Below are 7,959 nucleotides of genomic sequence, written 5' to 3'. Positions count from 1 at the left end.
AGTGATGCTACCCACAAACATCTCTGTCATGTATGCATAATATTACACATCCTCACAATCAGTAGATAATCAAAGACTTTATTTTCACAAATATTTCCTGTTATTTCAAAATCACAATATAATTAGAATCTTTTATATACCACCACAGAAAAAAAAATTCTTTCACTTTTCTAAATACCACAATTATTTATGTTTTATTCTTAGAAAATCCAATAAAAACATATTATTATTTACTTATCTTCACTCATATGTTTTCTGCACAGGTTTTCTCAATTACACTTCTAAGCATTGAACTTTTCTTTCTTTTTAAGCTCTTTTCTCTCTTTTTTTCTTTTCACGCTTTTTCTTTTTGCACACTTATTTTTCTCATATAGCCTGCGTGTGGTCTGCTTTTATACCTTGTGCAATGTCAATATCTTCTATACTTTTTCAATACATACCAAAAGATATCAACTAAGACATAAAAGTGACTTCCTTCATTCACCTTTATAACTTGAGAGTCAAATATTTCAACTTGTATTTGTTCTCAGTTACGTAGGATCACAAAGTTTTCCACTCTCCTTTTCGAAATGGAATTAAAAGTTTCAACTTACATCTAATTTCCATCTACTAAGGATTGTGGAATTATCCAAACAACCTAACGCATGCTTTTTCTCACTTTTTGAGCTCATTTTTATGCTTTTGTTCATTTGCTTAGTTTTTCAAAAATACAATTGTGCATATTCATATTTATGATTCAAAATAAACTCTAACATGTATCTATCATTATTTCCTCGAAATCCGCATAAACAACCATAATTTTTAGATCTATGTCAGAAAAAAAAAATTCGTGGTGCTTAAAAATCCTCTAAAAACATCAGATTTGAAATACCATTCATATAAGTTCAAACTCTTTCTTTAAAAATCTACTTTTCATGAGAAATGTGTAAACATGTGCAAGAACGTAAACAGAAATATCAAGGTGTGTATTCTACACCCTCCCCCATGCTTATATGACACTGTCCCAGTGGCACTCCCCCATGCTTGAATGAAACTAAGTGAATGCACATGAGAGAAATAAATGAGGGAAAAGAGTAGAATGACCTGACATGGAAAAATATATGTTCTATGAATGTAATGAATGCAATGTATACATGACAAAACATAAAACTCATGAATGAAACAAAAAGAATATGAAAAACTCATGAAGAAAACTAAAAAGTAAAAACAAAATAAAATCTATAAATTCTAAGTAAACCCAATAATGTACAAGATATGGGTTGCCTCCCATAAAGCGCTAAGTTTCATGTCCCCAGCCAGACGGATCCCTGGAAAAAACCTTCATCGTCCATGAGATCAATGGACATGAAGTCAGACTCAACCGGGCTCTATGAAGAAAAGAGTGTCATCTGTAACACTACACACTGTGTTTCCATCCCGTCTACCTCTAACTGTATGATCATAACTCTCTCGACATGAAGAACAGAGATTAGTCTCATCTGAGAGACTGGTCAAGAATCGAGAGTCTAGGACCGACCGAGTATCAATGAATGCTACTTCAGACAAGTGGTGAATATGATCAGGCTTGACTTGGTCAAGCACCTTCTGCATCTGCATCTCTTGCTTACTCCAAACGATTGGTGATCCTAAAGGCTGAGAAAATGGGGCTTTATATGATGAAAATGTATGCTGTGAGTAAGGCCCCTTCTGCTGAGGTATCATGGAGATCGACTCGTCAGTAGAAATGATGTGGGGTTAATGAGTCGATTCCTGAGTGGGGTGACACACCTTCCCATACTGAAGGGATGTAACAGATTTGACTTGCTCATGATGTGAATCGGAGGTTTGCAAGTCGAATGACATAGAATCCTCTCCCTTTGAGACAACAGACTGACTATGAAGGTTTCCCTGGTTTTGCCTACTCAATGTCTGAGCTAATTGTCCCATTTGAGTTTCTAGCTTGGTTATTGACTGCGTATGGGAACAAAGAGTGGCATTGATATCAGAAAAGGCTTCTAACATCTTCTCTTGAAATGATGAACTTGGAATGGGCTCCTGAGGAGAAGGTAGACAATACTGGGGATGAACCTGTGGAAATATAGGATGCGAGTAACCTTGTGAAGGGTTACTGGGTCTATACTGTGTCTGGGAGGGCTGATAGGATGGGGAAATAAACTGGTTTCGCCAACCTGGGTTATATGATGATGTAAACGAATCAGGCATGGGTCTAGCAAAACTTTGGGCAGCATTCACCTGCTCCTGAACGAATTCAGGATATAATGGCGCTGTCGGACAATCCGCAACACAGTGTGCAGGGCTAGCACATATCTTGCACACTCTTTCTATTGGATTTCTCGAAGAATTGGCTAGGAATTGATCTAACTTCCTAGTCAATTGGTCAACCTTGGTACGCAATTCTAATTCGGACCCAACTTCGGAAATCCCAACCTTCCTAGGACCACTAGGCAGAGATGTAGTCCTATCGAGCCGTGAAGACAAATTATGATGCATCGTGTTTTCACTCAAGGTCTCAAATAGAGACCACGCCTCGTCCTCACTCTTGAGCATAAAAGTGCCCCCACAAGACGAATCAACCATTTGACGATGCTTTTCAGTAAGACCGTCATAAAAATACTGCACCAACTGCCAACGAGGCACCTGGTGATGGGGACACTTGCGGAGAAGATCTTTCAATCTCTCCCAAGACTCGTGAAACTGTTCTCCCTCAATTTGAGAAAAACTGGTTATAGCTTTACGAAACTGGTTCGTCTTACCAATTGGGAAATATTTTTTTAAAAATTCTCTTTGCATTCCTTCCCAAGTAGTAATACGAACCGTCTCAAGAGATTTTAGCCAGTGCTTGGCTTTATCTTTGAGAGAAAACGGAAACAAAGTCAACCGCATAGCATCATCTCCAAAATTATTGATTCGCACAGTCGAGCAAATCTCAAGGAATTCGTCGAGATGACGATATGGGTCCTTATTGCTAAGGCCATAAAACGAAGGTAACATTTGAATCACACTGGCCTTAATCTCAAAATGGCTCGCTCCTATATCAGGTCTCGTGATGCAGGAGGTGGGAGTATACGTATTTGGCATGAAGTACTCCCTCAAAGGACGGATCAATTGATGATCGTCAGCCATTGCTTACACCTTAGAGTAGACCGGTGTAGCACACGTCCTAACTTTGGTTTTTCTACCTAACTAACGCACTAAGCGGCCAAACCACGCAAACCACAAAGCGAGTGAACTAAAAACAACAAAAACTAAACAAACACCACGCAGTTACACATAACAGAGATTATGCATAAGAAATATGAAATCTATGTGTACGGTACCAATCATACACAGTCACCTCTAAGGGGATCCTAATAGGTGGCCTGTGCAGAAAAGTAAGCTCGTCTCTAAGATATGCACATACGTGGTTCTAAACCTAAATGCACACACAAATACTAGGCAATAAAGTGAATACTAATATTACGCCGTTCCCCGGCAACGGCGCCAAAAAATTGATGTCTTCTTTTAAATCGTTGTAATTTTGAAAAGATTTTTATATGAAAAACATATGAAAACCAGACATCAAATAATAAAAACCGGTTCTCACTAGTGGATGAGACCGGGTCGAACTCAGGGAACGGGAATATATCGTATTCAAGTACACAAGTCTAAACTAATCTTTATTGCCGAATTATTGAAATATAAAATGTTTAGAAAAGTAAAAACTAGCTATTACAACAAATGAATACCCTTCGCAGAGGGCGTAAAGTGCAATATTTACAAACCCAAAATCAAATTCCTAATTCTAAACTGAAAAGTAAAAATTCTTCTATTCTTGCACTTCGTGTCACGTAATCGCTTCCGCTCCAGTCTGGTGCTATCCTGCACAAGTCAAAAGGACACGAGCAGTACAAGAGAAAGAAGTAGACAATAGCTAAAAAGGAAAATACTAAAACAATGGAATGTAAAATAAACGAAATCTAAATGACAATAACTAGATAAACCTAATGACAATTAACTAAGTAATTAAAAATACAAATTACTTGTATCAATCAAATATGCTAACAACTAATAGCTAACAATTCAATGAACTAACAATGCAATCCAGCCATCTGATCACTCCTTCCAAAATACTGATTTAAATTCTAAACAGCCACCACTGGAAAATGAGTTAAAAACAACACTGTAAAGAAAACTCAGTAAAATATACTTCAAATCAATGAAAATAAGATAGATCTTCAAAAATTTGAAATTACATTGATCATTCAAACTGATTCAGGGATCAAATTAATTCAGAGAACAACAATGATCGTCACTTTTGATCCAGTAAATCAAAATCAAACATTTGATCCAGTAATTCAAAATCAACAAAATGGTTGAACACATTTCTCTTTCATTAAACAAGCCTTCTACAGGAATCACATAATCAACCAGAATTTTCAGGTGGTACTTCAATCCCTTGCTGGAGAAACCATTAAACAAAAATCCATCTCCGGATTTGCAATAAAACTCATGCCATCGGATGGAACTCAATACAGATATACGATGATAAAAAAAAACACAGCAATAAGAGGAATCCAGCTATCCGATCAAGTGAAATCAACACAGAAATTAATGAAAAAATTCTGGAACTAAATCACACTATGAACAGAATTTTTAGAAATGAGAAAAAAATAATAAACAGAAAATCAACGACAGCATGAAATTGATTAACAGATGAAAAAAAAATTTCAGAAACATCAATGATCGGTTAAATTTTTGTTCGTTTTATTTCTATTTTTTTTCTTTTTCAGACGAAAACAATAAAATCGGACAAGTTGAAAGAAGAAGAAGAAGAAGAAGAAGAAGAATCGGAGGAAGAAGAGAAAGAAGAAGATACAAAGGATGAAGAAAAATCGGAGGAAGAAGAAGAAGAAGAAGAAGAATCTGAAGGAGAAGAAGAAGAAATCAGTAGAATCAGAAGAAGAAGAAGAAGAAGTAGGAGAAGAAGGAGAACTCAGCACTCACCGTGAACCTGAGGGAAGAGGTGTTGGCGGCGACCTCCACCGTGCTGTCACCGGACAGAAATCTGCACCACCGCCGGCTGCCGGACATTGACTGAGAAAGAGGAAGAAAGGGATGGAGTGTAGCCACCGGCGATGGTGGAAGAAGGAGTGAAGAAAGAGAATAGAGGGAAAGAGGGGAAAAGGGGAAGCTTCAGCCGGGTGAAGGCGGCACCCGATTTTTTCTGCTTTTGGGGTTTTTAAAAACAACATACCGGTTTGAACCGGTTTGTAATAGATGCAAACCGGTTCAAGCCGGTTTGTTTATTTATTTTTTTAAAATTCAAACCGGTTCAGCCAGTTTATTATTATCTCAATTTTTTCCAAGAAAACCCAAACCGTGTAAACGGGTTGGTTATTTTATTTTTTTTTCAATTAAAAAAAAAAAAAACAAAAACTATGTAAACTAGTTTATTATAAAGTTTTCAAAAATCAAAACTTATTTATAAAGAAACTAAAAAAAACTATTCTACTAATTTTTCTTTTCTAAACAAAACAAACACTTAAAATGAAAAAATATTTTTCTATATTATTATTTTTTATTTCATTTTTAATTGCAAACTAAAACTAAACTACTTATAACAAAAACTAAAATATGTATAAAAATGTAAAAATAAAACTATTTTTCATGCATTTTCTATTTTTAAATCATTTTAGCACATTTACTCAAAAACTAACATAAAATTGGGTTTTTGAAACATTATTTCATAAAATCATGCATATTTATATGTTAATAAACCCTGAATTATACACTACAACAGAGCAGTAGATTAGCGACGACCACCTTTCGTCGCTAATCCGTCGCTAATCCGTCGCTAACCATGTTAGCGACGGATTAGCGACAACGCGGCGACAGTATGCTTACGTCGCGAATATTTCGACGCTAACTGGCGACGGAATAATTCTGTCGCCAAGTCCGTCGCTAATTGCGACGGAATAACGAGCGCTATATTCCGTCGCCAATCCGCCGGTACTAAACGGCGACCACGGCGTGGCGACGGATTTAATTCCGTCGCTAAGCCGTCGCTAGATTAATATGAATAGCGACGGAATCATCCGTTGCTAATCCGTCGCAAAAACGAAAAAAAATCAAAAAAAAATTATTTAAAAATTAATTACGGAGAACTGTACAATTTATATTTCCTGTACAATTTATATTTCCTGTAAATAAAAAACAAACCACACAAAAAAATTCATATAACAAGTATCTATAATAATTAATCGTTCCACCTTAAAACTAAGAAGTTTAATTATTTACAATTCAACAATTACAATTAGGAAAAATAAAAAAAAATAGAACTTCTTCAACACAGTCCTCTAATCATCGCCAAGATTTTGTGCGTCTTCTTGTTCATTGTCTTTATCTGTCCCTTCAGCTCCACTACCCTGATTATCGCTAGCAGCCTACACAAGAAAAGAACAGTCAGTATTGATAAACAAAATATAATGAAATAAATTACACACTATATGTGATTCTATCATGTGCTCATGTGTGATCTAAGGCAATAAAAAAACTCTATATGTGATTCTATCATGCTCATATGTGTGCTAAGGCAGTCAAAAAATTGAATATGTGATTATAGCATGTTCATATGTGTTCTAAGGCATATAAAAAAACTCTATATGTGATTCTACCATGCTCAGATGTGCTTTAAGGCAAGCAAAAAACTATATATGTGATTCGATCATGCTCGTATGTGTGCTAAGGCAGTAAAAAAATTGAATATGTGAATATAGCATGCTCATATGTGCTCTAAGGCAGGCAAAGCCAAAAATTTTATATGTGATTCTATCATAAATGATATATAACATGTTCATATGTGTTCTAAGGCAGTTAAAAAACTCTATATGTTATTATAGCATGTTCATATGTGTGCTAAGGCAGTCAAAAAACAGAATATGTGATTATAATATGCTCATATGTGTTCTTAGGCAGTAAAAAAACTGAATATGTGATTATAGCATGCTTATGTGTTCTAATGCAATCAAAAAAACTTTATATGTGATTCTATGATGCTCATATGTGCTCTAAGACAGACAAAAAGTTAAATATATATATATATGTGATTCTATCATGCTCATATGTGTGCTAAGGCAGTAAAAAAATTGAATATGTGATTATAGCATGTTCATATGTGTTCTAAGGCATCTAGAAAAACTCTATATGTGATTCTACCATGCTCAGATGTGCTTTAAGATAGTCAAAAAAACTATATATGTGATTATACCTGAGAGGGACCTGGAATCGAAGATCCCCTATCCTGAACAGCGGCCTTGATCTCATTTCGGAGAAAGGGGGCGACGGTGTATTAGAAGTAGTTATTCAGTGATTCATTAATGATCTCGCGTACATCATCACCGGAAAGAATAGTCGGCTGCTTGGAGCTTATGTCGGCGCAAGAAGTTGGTGAGCCGTAACTGGAAGAACCAATAACTGGTGAAGTGTTCATATTACTCCCAAACCCGAACACGCGACCTTTTTTGGGTTCACCTGCTGCAGTCACCCATGCTGTAGGATCAAATGATGGATGCTGAGTAGCGTCTTCACCATATCGCTCTACCATTTGTTGCTCATATGCCTCCTACAAAATAATGTTTAAAGTATTCATTAATAATTAATGATAACATTATGATGACTTGCATATATATTGCAATGATTATTAATAGAATTAATACATACCGTTGTCGTTCTCGCCTTCTCTGATACGAAGACTCCCGTGGTCTTCCGTTTATGTGTTTCTACAAACACATCCTTATATGGTACACTGCCTCCTTTTTCTGCTTCCTGCGAAGTTAAATGACAAAAGATTTAGTACACAAATTTGCAACTATACTTATAAAATTAATATTATATATTGATGAGTTACCATTTTCTTTAGGTGGCTCCCAAATGTCTTAGATCCACCTGTGTGTAGATGGGCTTCGGGCATCTTCGATCGAT

At 35.9% G+C, this 7,959-nt stretch overlaps 1 long non-coding RNA gene across 1 annotated transcript; it reads right to left on the bottom strand.

Moving 5' to 3' along the window:
• Positions 1 to 5,845: 5,845 nt before the first annotated feature.
• LOC149830008 (uncharacterized) lies at positions 5,846 to 7,483 on the bottom strand. The gene is made up of 2 exons (XR_016433616.1): positions 7,247 to 7,483; positions 5,846 to 6,422 (listed from the first exon to the last, which is right to left on the bottom strand). It is a non-coding gene; the product is annotated as an uncharacterized LOC149830008 (long non-coding RNA).
• Between the last annotated feature and the right edge of the window lie 476 nt (positions 7,484 to 7,959).

This window comes from Nuphar pumila, chromosome 8 (assembly GCF_984573655.1).
Source record: "Nuphar pumila chromosome 8, dmNupPumi1.hap1.1, whole genome shotgun sequence".
Classification (NCBI taxonomy): domain Eukaryota; kingdom Viridiplantae; phylum Streptophyta; class Magnoliopsida; order Nymphaeales; family Nymphaeaceae; genus Nuphar; species Nuphar pumila.
Note: the sequence above shows the minus strand (reverse complement) of the source record. Positions and strands in the feature narration are given on the sequence as shown.